Source organism: Perognathus longimembris, chromosome 28 (assembly GCF_023159225.1).
Source record: "Perognathus longimembris pacificus isolate PPM17 chromosome 28, ASM2315922v1, whole genome shotgun sequence".
Taxonomy (NCBI): domain Eukaryota; kingdom Metazoa; phylum Chordata; class Mammalia; order Rodentia; family Heteromyidae; genus Perognathus; species Perognathus longimembris.
Genome location: NC_063188.1, coordinates 71,984,168 through 72,002,753, shown reverse-complemented (window position 1 = coordinate 72,002,753; position 18,586 = coordinate 71,984,168). Strand labels below are relative to the sequence as shown.

At 43.7% G+C, this 18,586-nt stretch overlaps 1 pseudogene; it reads left to right on the top strand.

Annotated features, from left to right (window-relative positions):
* Positions 1-986: 986 nt before the first annotated feature.
* LOC125343099 overlaps positions 987-18,586 on the top strand; it is a 70,145-nt pseudogene continuing 52,545 nt past the window's right edge.

The window sequence follows — 18,586 nt, the reverse complement described above, 5'->3', positions numbered from 1 at the left end:
TGCGGATAATATAGAGAAGACTGAATATTATTGAAATAGTCTATTTGCAACTATGAAAATGAAACAATGACCTGGGATCAGCCCTGGAAGGAAAGTCCATGAAACTCTTATCTCCAATTAACCATCAAAAACTGAAAGTAGAGATGTGGTTCAAGTGGTAAGAGCACAAAAGCTGAAGACAGGCCCTGAGTTCAAGCCCCAGGACAGGCACCAAAAGAAAAGAAAAGAATGAAAGAAAAAATGGGACAAGAAAACCTGTTGGGGGCACTATTTCATAGAGAGAAAGGTGCAGGGAGTGTGTTGCAGTGGGTATAATTAATTAGAACCCAGTGTACACATGCATGGAGATAAAACAATGTAATACCCCCTATAACTAATATAAACCATTTTAAAAGGGGGAGAGAAAGGGAAAAAAACCAATAGCATGTCTACACACCAATAATGACTAGCTGAAAAGAGAAATCAAGAAAGCAGTCTGTTTCTGGGCTGTGAATGCTTGGCCTATCCTGGTTCAACTACTCTGTCAGCTGATCAGGTGATGGTGGAGCTGCTACCCTGAATCAAAGTCTGTGTCTATTATACACCACTGGGTAGATGGTAGCCAACATCACAGACCAGTCCAAATCTGGCTATGCCAATGTAGTAACCAGATCTTTGCCAGGAAGAATCACAGCAATATGAAGTATAGTGGGTTTTTGGTGTTGTTTGGTTGGTGTATGTGCCAGTCCTGGGCCTTGAACTCAGAGTCTGGGCACTGTCCCTGAAATTTTATGCTCAAAGCTAGTGCTCTACCACTTTGAGCCACAGCTCCATTTTCAGCTTTTCTTTGGGGGTGTGGTAGTTAATTGGAGATAAGAGTCTTACAGACTTTCTTGCCTGGGATGGCTTCAAACTGTGACTCTCAGATTGCAGCCTCCTGAGCAGCTAGGATTGCAGGCTCGAGCCACGGGCACAGTATAGTATAGTGTGAATGACTGTGGCATTTTCTCACCATTTCTAATTCCCAGCACAGCCACCAAGTGACGTCTCTTTTCTATCCCCACTTCTTTTACTCTCATCTCCACCTGGTCTAGAATATTCTGAAAAAGCACTATGGAAAGCTCCCACAGCCACGTCCATGGAATGTTCCTAAAGAATGCAAGCAAGAAGGATGTCATCAAGCAGCTGCTGGTCATGCAGCAATCCCGGACATCCTGTGGAACTTTAAACTAGCATTCCTAGACGATTAGGTGATCCATCTCCAAGAAGACAGCTACAGCTGCTTGACTACCTGCAAAGAAACAACAGCACAACCTGGGTGCCAGGTCCACATCATGCACATGACCTGGATGTTCAGCCTGTTAAGAGCTTGAACTACCAGCTCTATGCCAGCTCTGGATCCTGTAGAGGCTCTAACTACTGCCTAGTACAGTCAGATTTACCCAGCCCTACTTCTGCAGAAGGAGGCTACCCTGAAAGTCTTGCGGGAGAGCATCAGATGCCTCAAGGACATGCCCTCATCAGCTTTTACACCTTTTGTAACACGGAGAAGCTGCTGAATCTAGCAGAAATCTCTCCTAAAAGCCAAGAGCTAAAAGTTAGAACCTAGCCAGGCACCAGTGGCATGGGGCTGTCATCCTAGCTACTCAGGAGGCTGAGATCTAAGGATTCCAGTTTGAAGCCAGCCCTGGCAGGAATATCCCTGAGACTCTTATTGCCAATAAACTACTAAGAAAAACAAGAACTGGATCTGTGCTTAAGTAGTAGAGCACTAGGCTTGAGCAAAAGAAGCTTGGGGATGGTTTCCAGGCCTTGAGTTCAAGCCCCAGGACCACACACACACATACACACACAAAAGTTTGAACTTGTAGCATGAAGCAGAGTATGTGGAGGAAGAAGAGGACAGGGAAGGCACAGAGAGTGAGCACAGAGATGAAGATATTATGAGCACATTCCAGACCAGTGTACAGGACATGTTCCTTGCAGAAAGCTCTAGATTGCTGTCTGTTTTGTTTTTCTTTTTTCTTTTTGTTGGTCGTGGGGCTTGAACTCAGGGCCTGGGCATTGTTCCTGAGCTCTTTCACTCAAGGCTAGCGCTCTACCCCTTTGAGCCATAGTGCCACTTCCAGTTTTTTAATGGTTAATTGGGAGGTAAGAGTCTCATGGAAGCTTTCCTGCCCAGGCTGGCTTTGAACCGTGATCCTCACTCATATCTCAGCCTCATGAGTAGCTAGGATTACCGATGTGGGCTACCAGAGCCTAACTTGGTTGCTCTCTTGTTCTGACAATGTGTCTCTCAGATCCTGGAACTTGGAGAGTTTTATCAACACTGTGCTATATACCTAGCCCATGTGGGACATGACATCAATCCAGTCTGTACTTTGACCTTGGCTCTCACCACCACACTACCAGACTGGGTTTACCTCCATCAGATGTACTCACTGAAGATAATTGCAGAATACATGGCAGGCATGTTAAAGCCACACAAATGTAAAGCACTTAACCACAGGCTCTACAGCCCATACATCTGGCTGAGGAGTGAGAAACCAGGGAACTTGGTGTGGCCTCTGCTCTCTCTTGTCCTTTTTCTTTCTTCCTTTTTTTTTTGTCAGTCATGGGCCTTGAACTCAGGGTTTGAACGCTGTCCATTATCTCTTCTGCTCAAGGCTAGTGCTCTACCACTTAGAGCCACAGCTCCACTTCTTGTTTCCTGGTGATTAATTGGGGGATAAGAGTCTCATGGACTTTCCTGCTTGGGCTGGCTTCGAGCTGAGATCTTCAGTCTCAGCCTCCTGAGTAGCTAAAATTACAGGCATGAGCCACCAGTGCCCAGCTGTCTCTTGTCCAAAGTACCTGAGACAAAGTACTTGGAATTTTCCTGTGAGGACCAATATTTGAAATGGTGGGACTTGGCCTGCAGGACCAACAATGTGTTAAGGAACCAGGAGAGGAAAGTATCATCAGTCTGGCCTTCAGGGGCCTGCTTGCCTCTCTTCCTTCCACAAGCTTGTGTCCAATGAGTAACATCCTGAGCATGAAGTTTATGGCCTCCTGTTTATGGTAACTAAAAATCACACAAGAAAAATCAGGAATATTAACTTCTTTCTCTCTGTGTGTGTGTGTGCCCATATTAGGACTTGAACTCAGTGCCCCATGCTTTTTATTCCTCTCAAGGCTGTTGCTCTACCACTTAAACCACATCTTCACTTCTGGCATTTGAGTCATTTTTGTAATCCTAACTACTCAGGGTGCTGAGATCTGAGGATCGAGGTTTGAAGCCAGCCTGGGCAGGAAAGCTCATGAGACACTTATCTCCAGATAACCACCAAAAAGCCAGAAGTGGCATTGTGGCTTAGGTAGAGCACTAGCCTTGAGCAAAAGAGCTCCGTGACAGTTCTCAGGTCCTGACTTTAAGCCCCAGTACCAGCACAGACATAATAGTAAAAATAAAGTGAACATAGGTTCACAGAAGTGCAAACTCTCAATAGCCACAAACAAACTAGACATGGAGGCTTGCACATGTAAACTTAGCCCACTCAGATGCTGAGGTAAGGAAGATTATAGTTTGAGTCCAGCCTGGGAAAAAAAGTTTATGAGATTCTCATCTCAACCAATAAAAATCTAAGTGCATTGGCCTATACCTGCAATCCCAGCTATATGTGAAGGGTAAGTTATGAGGATTATGATCCAGTCTAGCCTGGGCAAAATGTGAGACCCAATTTGAAAAATTAAAAAAGGAAGAAGGATTGAAACTGTAGCTCAAGTGGTAGAGCACCTGACTAGCAAGCATAGACTTTGTGTTCAAACCCCAGTAGTACAAAGGAAAACAAAACAACAAAAAAGAATCCACAAAATACATAGGAATTAAGTTAATTAACCTAAATACACAGACATTAACAACTTATGAAGAGTCATGATTCTGGTAGTTCCAGTCCATAGACACGAAAAATCTCTACAATAGCATCAGTAAAATATTGATAAGCTGGATGCCAGTAGTTCACATATATAATCTTAGGTACTCATGAAGCTGAGATCTGAAGATCACGATTCAAAGCCAATCCAGGCAGGAAAGTCTATAGGACTTTTATTTCCAATTAACCAACAAAAAGCCAGAAGTGAAGCTATGGCTTAAGAGGTAGAGCACTAGCCTGGAGTAGAAAAGCTAATGAGAGCATATGGGTCTTGAGTTCAAGTCCAGTGCATGCACGCACGCGCGCCCGCGAGCGCACACACACACGTGAATCAATACACAAACAATGTTTCCAGGCTGAGCACTAGTGGCTCACATCTGCAATTCTAGCTATTCAGGAGAATGAGGTCTGAGGATCCTGGTTTGAAGCCAGCCCAAGCAGACAAGTCTAAATTCTTTGTCTTCTACTAAGCAGCCATAAGCTAGAATTGGAGGTGTGACTCAAGTGGTAGAGTGCCAGCCCTGAGCAAAAAAGCTAAGCATGAGGACCTGAGTTCAAGCCTCAGAACTGGCACACACACACACACACACACACACACACACACACATATGCATGTGTATGTGTGAATTTCCCATGGTCCTGGGCTAAAAGAATTAACACTGTTAAAATGTTCACAGTGATCTACAGGTTCAATACAATACCTGTCAAGATACCAATGACTTTTACATAGAAATAGAAAACACAAGTCTAAACTTTTTATCAAACCACAATGGACCCTAAATAGTCAAAAGCAAGCCTGAGCAAAAAGAACAAAATTAGAAGCATCACAATACTTGCCATCAAGATATACTGCAAAGTTACAGTAAAGTAAACGATGTGGTGCTGGCATATAAACCAGCCCAAAGATCCGTGGAACACAGGTCCAAGCCAGGCACTGATGGCTCATGCCTATAATCTTAGCTACTTAGGAGGCTGACATCTGAGGATCATGGTTCAAAGCCAGCCTGGTCAGGAAAGACCATGAGACTCTTATCTCCAATTAAGCACAAAAAACTGGAAATGAAGTTGTGACTCAAGTGGTATAGTACAAGCCTTGAGCAAAAAAGCTCTCAGGGACAGTGCCCAGGCCTCGAGTTCAAGCCCCAGGACCAGCATAAAACAAGACAAAATAAAGTCCCAGATATGAATGCCCATATTTATGCCTTAGTTATTGTTGGTAGTTATTAGCCGGTTGAATGTGACTCTAATGAACTGGCTAAGTCAGTTAACATATGAAAAGAAAAGGCCTTATTTTGGCCTTGTGGTTGTGGAAGTCCAACATCAGGCAGCCCTCCGCTGCTTGAACTGCCCCGTAGGAGTGCATGATGGAGCACATGGCTGACCTTTCAAGCCAGGGAGCAGAGAAAACAAGTTACTCACTGGTGGCTCACACCTATGATCTTAGCTTCTCAGGAGGCTGAGGTCCAAGGATCCTGGTTTGAAGCCAGCCCATGATGAAAGTCCATGAGACTCTTATCCACAATTAACTACCCAAAAAGCCAGAAGTACTCAAGTGGTAGAGCACTAGCCTTGAGCAAAAGAACTCAGGGACAGTAATGAGACCGTGAGTTCAACTCTAGGACCAGTACAAAAACAAATGCAAAAGCAAAAAAATATGAGACTAGGATCCCATAATCCACTTTGAGTTTCCTAGTTCCCTAGGGATATCCCCAAAAGACTCACCTCCTAAAAACTGGCACCGTACCATTGTCGGGGGTTTTAGCCCCCCGCGCTCCCCTGACCTGCAGGAGAGACAGGGAAGGCACGCCCCGACCTGAGGAGCCAGGAAAGGAAAGGGTTGACAGACCGCCTGCACCCAGCCCTCCCTCACTGGAGGACAATCACGCGTCTGGGAGTCAAGGCAGCACAAGATCTCCTTTATTGAGGGGAACACATGTAACTAATATAAGGCACAGGAGCCAATCAGATCAAAGATTGGCAGGAAGGGGAGAGGTGTACATGCACCTATCTAGGGACTGTAAGGGGAGGCACGAGCTGTCCATAAGGGTGGAAGAATCGGGGACCAATCCTAGAGGTGGCCAGATTAGCCACACGTGGCCCCAGGACTGAGAAACAGGCGGGGCCAGCTAGTTGACTTCCTCTTTCTGATCCAGGTGTGTCCCACATACCATTTGAGACACAGTTCTACTTCTGGCTTTTTAAAAAAATGGTTAATGGGCTATAAAAGTCTCACAGACTCTTCTTCCTGGACTGGCTTTGAGCCTCAATCCTCAGATCTCACCCTCCCGAGTTACAGGTTGTGAGCTACCATTGCCTGTCCTCAACTATATCTTTTTATTTCATTTATTGAGCTCTTCATTTTCAAATTTTCTTTTTGTTCATTTTAAAAGTCTGTATTTTTTAATTCTAATTTCATTTAGTTTTTTTTTATCTGCAGTCTCTTGATTTTATTCTCATAATGATACCTTAAAATTCTTTTTAAAAAATTTTATTTTTGAGAGGAGGAAGATGGCACCATCACAATAGGGAGGCACCCCAACTCACACGAAGCTGGAAAATCTTCGGGGTACCCCCCCTCCCGCCGACCCTGGCCCGAACAGGGCCAGGCTGGGAAAGGGGACCTGGCGCAGATAAACAGGACCGCAGACCGTCAGCGACCAGAGAAGCAACAGCCCAAAAGTCATGCCAGGAGTACAGAGTCCAGACAGCAGGAGCTCCACAGGCCCCAGATAGAGCACAGACTGACCAAGACAGATGGCGGTGCAGAACCAGAGGCGCGGGACCAAATGGCCAGGAACAGACAACAACAGCAGGGGAACCGGGCAGTGCAGACTGGGAGAGCTGGGACCGCCACCACCAAATGACCAATCGCCACACCCCAGCACCCCAGCCCCGAAAAGCCCACAGCAGCGGGGGACACACACAGAATCCAGGACCAGTAAGTTCCCCATTACACCCCCCACGGGAGACCAGCTCTAGCAGAGACCCAAACCCTACAAAGAAGCTAGAGCTCCCTCCCTCCCCCTCCCTACCCCGAGGGAACAAAGGAGCCACATATCTTGAGGCTCTAGGACCCTACAGTCTCTGGGAGGACACGGAGCTAGCAGAGGCAGAGCAGCGCCCAACAAAGTGACCGGGAAATACCTTAAACAGGCTTACCCCAAAGCCCCAGCTGGGGAGCCTGAACCTGTCTGCACCAGCGCCCCCCCCCCCCCCAGCATGGGCCCGGGGACTGGTAGGCCTTGGGACGCCAACTGAGGCGCCCTGGTCCGCACGGACTTTATGAACAACAGTCACAGGCTTGCTGGTGTACAATACCAGCCCAGCAGGGACACCTGGGCCCGAACACACGCCCCCCTCACAGAGGAGGCGCAGAGAGTCTGTGGGCACCAACCCGAGCCCAGACACTTGAACCTGCTGGTGTCCACGTATACCGCCCCCCCACAGCAGACTCGTGAGAGGGCACACGCACCCTCCAACAACTCAGGGCAGCACGCCCCCAAAGGAAACACTAGAGCGCACACGCACGTGCCCCGCGGAGGGCCAGCGTGGGTCAGCGTGCTAGCCATCCAACAGGAGGATCTCCTGCCCAATCCCCCCGTGGGAGCACACAAGCAGGCAAGCTGCCCCCTCAGCAGCAACACCCGCTCTGGTAGGCACACTCCACACAGGTGGGCAGAGCCCCCCAGCGGGAGCACCTGCTCTGATAGGCGCACTCCGCACAGGTGGGTGGGTCACCCTTCAATAGCAACACCTGCTCTGACAGGAGCACTCCGCACAGGTGGGCGAGCCACCTCTCAGCGGCAATTCTCAATCTGAGAGGTGAGCTCCTTTGACCATGGTACCTAGTGGGAAAAGAATCAAAGAAGAGAAAAGTCTCCACACCATGCTGAATCAGTGACCCACAAACCCCCATCAGGGGCACACTAGGGTCAGCACAACACAGTGGCAGGGCACAGTCCTGCAGAGAAAGCCACAGAACCTACCCACCCCCAAGTGCAGTGAGGGTGACCGCTTCTGCAACAACCGAGACAGTCACGATCACCCATTGGGCAGTAAGGTTCAACAGCCAAACTCACACCCAGAGCCAGGACACAAACAAGTCTCCATTGACAGACGAGCGAGAACCAGTACAAAGCCAAGCCAAGGGTGGCACCTACATATCTCCAGATGCACGAATCACAAAGAAATATTACAAATTTCATGAAAGGTCAAGCCAACTTGCCAGCTCCAAAAAGTAGTACTACTGAAGAGGAGATGGAGAATAAAAAAACAAATGAGAATAAGATAGAAGAAATGATCAAAAGCCTCAGGACGGAATTCAGAAAACAGATACAGGAACTTAGAATGGAAGTCTCGAAAAATCTACCGGAAATAAAGAAAGAAATGGAAGCAAAAATGGATACAATGCACTTCTCCGTTAAAGAAGACCTTAACATCCTGAGAAACGAAATGCATGAAAAAATAGATTTAAAATACAACTCTTTAAAAGAAAAAATCTCCATGATCAGAGCTGATCTGGCAAACATAAACAGCTCGCTGTCATCTATAAACACCACACTCGAAGCCACATCACAAAGAATTGATCATATTGAATCCCCATTCTCTCTTTTGGATGATGATGCAGCTGATAAGGACCAGAAAATTACCACACTCCAAGAAACGGTTAAACTTCAGGGCAGACTAATCCAGGAGCTAGTGGACAAAGACAAGAGATATAATCTGCGTATAATTGGAATAGATGAAGGAGCCGAGTACCAGAGCAAAGGGCTACAACATATTTTCAATAGAATTATTGCAGAATACTTCCCCAATCTCACAAGGGACCTCACCCAAGTAACGGAAGCCTATAGGACGCCTGGCAGACCAGACTCTAGAAAATCCTTGCCCAGGCACATAATAATCAAGACTCCAGATCTCCAGAATAAAGAGCAAATTTTGAATGCAGCCAAAATGAAGAAAGAGCTATATTCCAATGGAAAAAGGATCAGAATCACAGCAGAACTCTCCACACAAACCTACAATGCACAAAGAGCGTGGAAGAACACAATCTAAGTCCTCCAGGCCAACAATTGCCAATCTGGAATTAGATATCCAGCAAAACTAGAATTCAACTTCGAGGGAAAAACCAGATCTTTCCATAGCAAAGAGGATCTAAAGGAGTATGTGAAAAAAACCCAGCCATACAGCGAATTCTAAGAGGGGAACCCCACCCAACAGAAAACGTACAGAACCTCCAGACAGAAACAGAAAGAAACTACAATATCCAGAGCCCAACAGGAAGAGCAACTCAATAAAGACAAGAAAAAAGGGAGATAAAAAACAGCCTAACAGGAAAATGGAAGGGAAAAAACACTCTTATCCATGGTCTCTTTGAATATAAACGGTATAAACTCTCCAATAAAGAGGAGCAGACTGACAGAGTGGATCTGTAAACAAAAAGTTGCTATCTGTTGTCTTCAAGAGACCCATCTTACAGCAAGGGACAAAAACAAGCTCCGAATGAAAGGATGGAGCAAGATCTTCCAAGCAAATGCACCTACCAAAACAGCAAGAGTAGCCATCCTGATTTCAGACAAGCTGGACTTCTCATTAAAATCAACTCAAAAAGACAAAGAAGGACACTACATTTTAATACAAGGAAAAATCCAGAATCAAGACATCATGGTGATAAATTCATACTCACCAAACAAAAAAGGCCCCACATATGTCAAGCAAATGCTAACAGAGCTACAGAACAAGATAGACCCAAACCCAATCATAGTGGGAGACTTTAATACTCCTCTCTCTCCAAGACACAGATCCAACAACCAGAGGATTAGCAAGGGAGCTGAAGACCTAAGTAACACCATATCCCAAATGGATCTGATAGATCTGTACAGAGTCTTTCACCCTACAGAGACCCAATACACATTCTTCTCAGCAGCCCATGGAACAAACTCCAATATAGATCATATCATAGCCCACATAAAGAACCTCAGCAAATACAAAAGTATCGACGTCATCCCATGTATTATATCTGACCACAGTGGAATCAAGGTAACCCTCAATAACAAAGGATACCACAGAGGCTATACAAATACTTGGAGACTAAACCCCTCACTGTTATCTAACACTTGGGTCACAGACCAAATGAAGGATGAAATTAATGAATTCATAAGCCAAAACGACAATGAAAATATATCACAAAGAAACCTATGGGATACAGCTAAGGCAGTGCTGAGGGGCAAGATCATTGCCCTCAGCACTCACATTAAAAGAATGGAAGCAGAGCAGATGAATAACCTCATGATGAAACTAAAACATCTGGAGAAACAAGAAATAATCGAATCTAAAATGACTAGGAGGAGACAGATCACAAAGATTAAAGAAGAGATAAATCTGATTGAAAATAGAAAGACCATTCAACAAATAAATAAGACTAAAAGCTGGTTCTTTGAGAAAATAAATAAAATTGACAGACCCCTCGCAAGACTTACAAAAAAAAAAAAAAAAGACGAGACTCATATACATCAAATCAGGCACTCCACTGGAAAAATTACAAAAAATACACACAATATTCAAACAATCATAAGGAACAATTTCCAGAACCTCTACTCACTAAAAAACAATAATTTTACAGAAATGGATCAATTCTTAGAGAAGTATAAATTGCAGAAACTGAACAAAGAAGAAATAAATCAACTAAATAAACCAATAACTTACAGCGAAATACAGGGGGTAATCAAGAGCCTCCCAAGAATGAAAAGCCCAGGCCCAGATGGATTCACCAACGAATTCTATAAAACCTTTAGTGAGGAGTTAATACCAATACTCCTCAAACTCTTCCGCGAAATAGAAACAGAAGGAGAAATCCCAAAATCATTCTAGGAAACTAATATTATACTCATCCCCAAACCAGGCAAAGACCCAACAAAAAAAGAGAACTACAGACCAATATCACTAATGAACACATATGCAAAGCTCCTTAATAAAATATTAGCTAACAGGATCCAGAAACTGATCAAGAAAATCATACATCATGACCAAGTAGGCTTCATCCCACAGTCACAAGGATGGTTCAGCATCCGTAAATCAATCAATGTAATTCACCACATCAACAGAAATAAATCAAGAATCACATTGTTATCTCAGTCGATGCCCAAAAAGCCTTTGACAAAATACAACATCCATACTTATTAAAAGCTTTGGAGAGAACAGGAATAGATGGAACATTCCTGAAAACAATAAAAGCCATATACAACAGACCAACTACTAATATCGTATTAAATGGGGAGAAAGGTAAATCATTCCCCCTGAACTCAGGAACAAGACAAGGATGCCCACTCTCCCCACTTCTGTTCAACATAGTGCTGGAATCCCTAGCCATAGCAATAAGACAAGAGGAGGACATCAAAGGGATCCACATCGGCAAGGAAGAAATCAAGCTATCCCTATTCGCAGATGACATGATCTTATATCTGAAGGACCCAAAAAACTCAGTCCCCAAACTCCTACACCTAATAAACCATTTTGGCAAAGTAGCAGGATACAAAATCAATCCACAAAAGTCAGCAGCTTCTCTGTACACCAGCAATGTACAGGCAGAAAAGGAAATTATGGAAACAATTCCATTTACAGTAGCCAAAAAAAGAATAAAGTTCCTAGGGATCAACCTAACCAAAGACGTGACGGACCTATTTAATGAGAACTATAAAAATCTAATAAGGGAAATCAAAGAAGACACAAAGAGATGGAAAGACCTCCCATGCTCATGGGTAGGCAGAATCAATATAGTGAAAATAGCCATATTGCCCAAATTGTTATACAAATTTAATGCAATCCCCATCAAAATCCCAGCTACATTCTTCACTGAAATAGAGAAAGAAACACATAAATTCATATGGAACAGCAAAAGACCTAGAATAGCCAAAGCAATTCTAGGCAAAAAAAAAAAAAGCAGTGCAGGAGGTATCACAATACCAGACTTCAAGCTCTATTATAGAGCCATCATAACAAAAACAGCCTGGTATTGGTATGAAAACAGACCTGAAGACCAGTGGAATAGAATTGAAGATCTAGAAATAAAACCGCACTCTTACAGTCAGCTGATATTCGACAAAGGAGCTAAAGACATACAATGGAATAAACAGAGCCTCTTCAACTACTGGTGCTGGGAGAACTGGGGAGCCATATGCAGAAACTCAAAGTAGACCCAAGCCTATCACCATGTACCAAGATCAACTCAAAATGGATCAAGGACCTCAATATAAGGCCTGAATCCTTGAAACTACTGAAGCATAGAGTAGGAAAGACACTAGAACTTATAGGCACAGGAAGGAACTTCCTGAATAGAGTCCCAGGGGCACAACAAATAGGGGAGAGACTCGACAAATGGGACTACTACAAATTAAAAAGTTTCTGCACAGCTAAGGACATAGCCACCAAACTAGAAAGACAGCTAACCATATGGGAAAGGATCTTTAATAGCACAGCAACAGACAAAGGCCTAATATCTGTCATCTACAGAGAACTCAAAAAACTAAGCCCCTCCAAGCCCAGTAACCCAATTAGGAAATGGGCAAAAGAGCTAAAGAGAGACTTCACAAGAGCAGAGATAAAACTGGCAAAGAAGCATATGAGGAAATGTTCTACATCCCTGGCAGTAAAGGAAATGCAAATAAAAACAACCCTGACATACCACCTCACTCCAGTTAGAATGGCCTATACTCTGAACTTAGGCAACAACAAATGCTGGAGGGGGTGCGGGGAAAGAGGAACCCTTCTCCATTGTTGGTGGGAGTGCAAATTAGCACAACCACTTTGGAGAACAGTATGGAGGTTTCTCAAAAAGCTCAACATAGACCTACCCTATGACCCAGCCATACCAGTCCTAGGCATCTATCCTGAACACCAGGTCCCAAGATATCAAAAAGACATCTGCACTTCCATGTTTATCGCTGCACAATTCACAATAGCCAAAATATGGAAACAACTCAGACACCCCTCCACAGATGAATGGGTCCAAAAAATATGGTACCTATACACAATGGAGTACTACATAGCGATTAGAAATGGTGAAATATTGTTATCCGCAGGGAAATGGTTAGAACTTGAACAAATAATGTTGAGCGAGACAAGCCTAGAACACAGAAAACAAAGTGGCATGATCTCCTTGATATATGACTGTTAAGGTGGGGGTAGGGGGAGACAGTAGAGAACAGTTCTGTGAAACCAAAAACTGGTATTTCCCACACGTTTTGGTCAGCGACCCTACATTACGTAACTAAAACCAAACAACTACTCAACATATAAAGGTCAAAAATTGACCTCTCAGTGGATCATAATAGCTCAAGTCTTTGTATGCATGTTTATATAAGACAAGGATAAGCAAACTCTATTGTTGACGTTACATTTAAAGTCCTAGGTGAATTTCCTTTGGCCTAGGCCACGTGGCTACTGTATATGTTTTTGGTACACTGTGTAATGTATATATGTCTACCTGGTCTAGGGAAGGGAAAGAAAAACAGGGTGTAAGATATCACAAGAAATGTAAACACTGCCCTAATATGTAACTGTACCCCTTTTGCACAACACCTTGTCAAAAAGTTTTTTAATTAATAAATAAATTTAAAAAAGAGTATATAAGAGAGGAGGATGTTAAAATCTCTTTCAAACTGAAAGTTCCAGAAATAAAAATGAAACTAAACAGAAAGAAAATGAAATTAGGAATTTTTCAAAAATATGTTTACTAAGGAAAGGTGTCATAAGACAATTTATGTTCCTAAATTTCTTGTAAATACAGTGATACGTTTCTATGTTGTGGAGGGTTGAAGAGATAAATTTGAAACTTGGTTGTTCTTAAAAAAATAAAAACAACTTCTTAAATGAGAAGCAAGGAAAAAAAAATATTTTTATTGAAAAGGTGATATCCAAACTAATTTCTTTGGTATATGTTGCAAGAGTTATTATTTTGGAGTTCTGTAAGAAAAATCATATCTTTTTTTTCTTTTCTCCTCTTCCTTCTTCCTCTTTTTATTTTTTTGTAAGTTGTAGCAAGGAATTACTCTGATGGGATAAAGCAGGAAGAAATGAATGAATGAAACATTTCCTGTTCCCCTCACAGGAAATGGTAAAGACTCAAAATGGTGGTTTCTATATATAGCCTTTTTAATCTGGAAAAATACATGTGATCATGCTTCTAATTTTTTAGCAAAGGATTTCTGGGTTTTGTTTTGTTGATGCTGGTACTGAGTCTTGAACTCAAGGCCTGGGCGCTGAGCTTTTTCACTCAAGGCTAAGGCTCTAACACTTGAGTCACAGCTCCACGTTCAGCATTTTTGTTGGTTAATTTTCCTGTCCAGCATGACTTCACACTGTAATCCTTAAATCTTGGCTTCCTGAGTAGTTTGGAATACAAGTGTCAGCTACCAGTGGCCCAGCTTAGTACTCTACCACTTGAGCCACAGCTCTGCTTTCTGTTTCTGGTGTGTGTGCACGTGTGCGTGCGTGCGTGTGCGTGCGTGTGTGTGTGTGTGTGTGTGTGTGTGTGTGTGTGTGTGTGTGTGTGTGTGTAATTGGAGGTAAGAGTCTCACAGACTTTCCTGCCAAGGCGGTTTCAGACTGGAATCCTCAGATCTCGGACTCTGGAGTAACTAGAATTATAGGCCTGGTCCACTGGCGCCCAGCAATTACCTTGTCATTGTTGTTTATTTGTTTGTTGCGAGTCCTGGGGCTTGAACTCTGGGCTTGGGCACTGTCCCTGAGCTTCTTTTACTCAAGGCCAGCGCTCTACCACCAGAGCCATAGCACCACTTCTGTCTTTTTCTCAGTAATTTCTTGGAGATAAGAGTTTCAGACTTTCCTGCCCTAGTGGGCTTCGAACCATGATCTTCAGATCTCAGGGTCCTGAGTACCTAGGATTACAGGCATGAGCCACTGCACCCAGCATATCCTCCTCCTCCTCCTCCTCCTCCTCCTCCTCCTCCTCCTCCTCCTCCTCCTCCTCCTTTCTTCTTTCCTACCCCTACATTGAAGTTTATGTATCTGGAAGTTCAAGTATCCCTATAATTTTGAGATGGCCTCCTTAGTAAGTATACTTCTCCTGAAGATGAGTTTGGTGTTAACTGATACTGACTTTGTTTGTACCCTGGTGTCATCTCCATGTAGCTTCTTGGGCTGTAATTAATGAGAGGCAGTGACAGAAGCTGCAGCATCCCCTCTATAGCATGCCCACTCAGTCCTGACAGTAGTTTGAGGTTATGGGGTTGGGCTGGAAACAACTTTACTACTCTCTGCTATGTCCATGAGTGCCAGAGGGCAGGGCACTGGCTGGGGGAGCAACTGGAGCTTCGGGTCTACCACCAACTCCTTCAGCTATAGTATGAGCTCAGGAGAGGGGCTACAGCTGGAATTGGGTTTGGTGTATCAGCTGGAGCTATGGGTTGGTTCCAAGTTCCCCCAACATACCCTGGTGGGTAGGGCAGCAACTGGATCCAGGGTGTCTCCTCCAGCTTCTGTGAACAGCATGTGCCTGAGTGCAGGACTTCAGGGAAAGGTGGCAAGAACCTTGTGAATATATGTGTTCAGTCCTTTCTCTTACAATTCTCATAGGATAGCCAAGAACTTGGTCATGGATGAAAAGCAGACTGATCTGATTCTTTTTTTGTCAGTTATGGGGCTTGAACTCAGGGCCTGGGCACTGTCTCTGAGCTCTTTTGCTCAAAGTGAGAGCTCTACCACTTGAGCCATAGAGCCACTTCTGGTTTTCTGGAGGTTAATTGGAGATAAGAGTCTCATGGACTTTCCTGCCTGGGCTGGCTTGGAACCACAACCCTCAGATCTCAGCCTTCTGAGTAGCTAGGAATACAGATGTGAGCTACCAGCACATGGCTCTGTGTGTGTGTGTGTGTGTGTGTGTGTGTGTGTGTGTGTGTGTGTATGTGTGTGTGCTGGGTCCTGGGGTTTGTACTCAGAGCCTGGGTGCTGTCCCCAAGTTTGGTGCTCAAGACTAATGCTCTATTGCTTTGAGCCATAACTCCACTTCTGGCTTTTGGGCAGTGAATTGGAGATAAGAGTCTCATGGACTTTCCTGCCAGGGCTGGCTTTGAACAGCGGTCTTTGCATCACAGACTCCTGAGTAACTAGGATTATAGGCATGAGGCACTAGTGCCTGGCTGGATCTGGTTCTTGAGGGTGGTACCCTCCATTTCCTCCTTGGGAATACCTGTCAGGTACAGTGCAGGCCACCCAGCACACCTGGGCTATAGACAGACACTGAGTGGTTCATTCAGGTTTTCCAGACAGTGCCTCATCCCAGCCAATGCAATGGAAAGTCTGTGGAGACCCAGAGACAAGAGTCGGTGGGGTTCTTAGCACCATGCCAATTCAGACAATAGCCAGCTTGTGATGAGTTCTGGCTTCAGCACCCTGAAGTTTCACTGGGACATGATGTAACAACCTTTTCCACATCAAGAACACAGTGCAGATTCGGGGATTACTTATCCAGGAAAGCTGTGTGCCTGTGAGAACTATAGCTAGGGTTGAAGCAAATTTGCTAGAAATTTGTCTTTCAACCTTACTACTACAATAGGTAAGGTGCCCCTGACTGTAAAGCTAGGGTGGCAAAGGGAAGAGAGTTTTGTTTCTATTTGAAGTTGTGGACTCAAGTCTCTTGAATATACAAGGTCTATTACCTGACTCATGTAACCACAATCCCACTGTACATCACCTTTATAATAACAATAAAGTAATATTTAAAAAATGCAAGGTTCTAGTGTCTCTTCCTCACTATTTCTAGTGTTCTTCCATGGTCGCTCATAGGTATGCACCTGTTACCTTGGTTGGGGGATAGCTCCATGATAGACTATTTGACTACCCAATCACAGAGCACTAGGTCCAATATCTGTTACCTTGATTCTTCTTTGTGGGGGAGCATGGAAGTGTTGGATACTTCTATTCAGTTATCTTATATCTATCCTATGTATGTGACTTTTATTGGTTTCAGGAATGAGGCCTGAACTCAGGGACTGGGTGCTCTCCCTTAATTTTATTTTATTCAAGGATGGTACTCTACTACTTGAGCCACAGCTCTATTTATGGCTTTGCAGTGGCTGATTCCAGATAAGAGTCTCATGGGTTGTCCTGCCCAATCTGGCTTCCAATTGCCATCATCAGATCTCAGCCTCCTGAAGTAACTAGCATTGCAGGCGTGAGCCACTGGTGCCCAGCCTTCCTCCTCTCCACCCCGTTTGGAGGCTTCCAGGTTTGGGGGCTGAACAGCTTCCAATTTCCCTGCTGTCCAGCCTGAAGATGTCTATTATAGGACTGTATAGCCTCCAGTTGTGTAGCTAGTCTACTAAATCCCCTCTTGTAATTATATATACATCCTCTTGGTTCATGTCTCTGGCTAACACTGATTCATTACCAGGCCCTATTGATCTTCCTTCCTAAATAGCTACTGCATCCTGTTTTTCTCTGTTGTACCAGCTCTCCAGTGCCAGCCACTTTCATCCCCCACAGACTCCAGCATGATCCTCCAGAAGAGTTTCTAGTCCCTTCCAATCCATTTCTCAGCATTTTTCCAGGGGATTTTATTTTTCAAATAAAAGTATGGGAAAAATTTGAAAACATGTATAGAAGTAAGGAGATTGATATAATGAATGCCAGGTACTCATCATCCAGATTCAGCAATTAGCAACATATGGTCAGTCTCATTTTCATACCCCACTCCCCACTGGACTATTTAAAGCAAATTGCAGGCACTGTTGCATCTATAATTACCTCAGCATGGATCCTATAATATGAGGACTTAAAATACATAACGACAGCATCATACTTTAAAAAAAATTAATAACTTTCCAGGTGCCGGTGGCTCACAACTCTAATCCTAGCTCCAGGAAGCTGAGCTCTGAGGATCATGGTTTGAGCCAGCCAGAGCAGAAAAATCTAAAAAGACACTCCAGTTAACCAGTAAAAATCTGGAAGTGGAGGCATGGCTCAACTGGTGGAGCATCAGCTGTGGCAGAACTTGAGGCTTTGAGTTCAAGCCCCAATCTCAGCACAAAAACCTTAATACCTATAATATAATCTAATATTTGGTAAATATGTACATTTCCATGAAAGTCTCATACATTTATTCTTCACAGTTCATATGTTTAGCTCAAAATTCAAGTGAGGTCCACAACAAATGCTTGATGTATTCCTATGGTCTGTTGCATTTTTCTATATTTAAGTTTTCTCTTTCCATGGACTGTGTCATTGATTTTGCACATTTTGATTTGGCTGATTAGGTCCCAGAATCTTATTTAGCATATTCTTTCACATTCTATATTTCCTATTATCTGAAAGGCAATTAATTTTCTTTTTTTTTTTGTTTGTTGTTTTGTTTATTGCCAGTCCTGGGGCTTGGGATTCAGGGCCTGAGCACCATCTCTGGCTTCTTTTTTTTTTTTCTTCTTCTTTTTATTTGTTTATTAATTGAACACAAATTTTTTGACAAGGTGTTGTGCAAAAAGGGTACAGTTACATAGTAGGGCAGTGTGTACATTTCTTGTGATATCTTACGTCCTGTTTTTCTATCCCTTCTCTAAGCCAGGTAGACATATATACAATATACAATGTATCAAGAACATATAAAGTATTCACAGACTTGGTCTCTACTGTCTCTCCGTCTCCCTTTGTTAACAGTCATATATCAGGGAGATCATGCCCCTTTG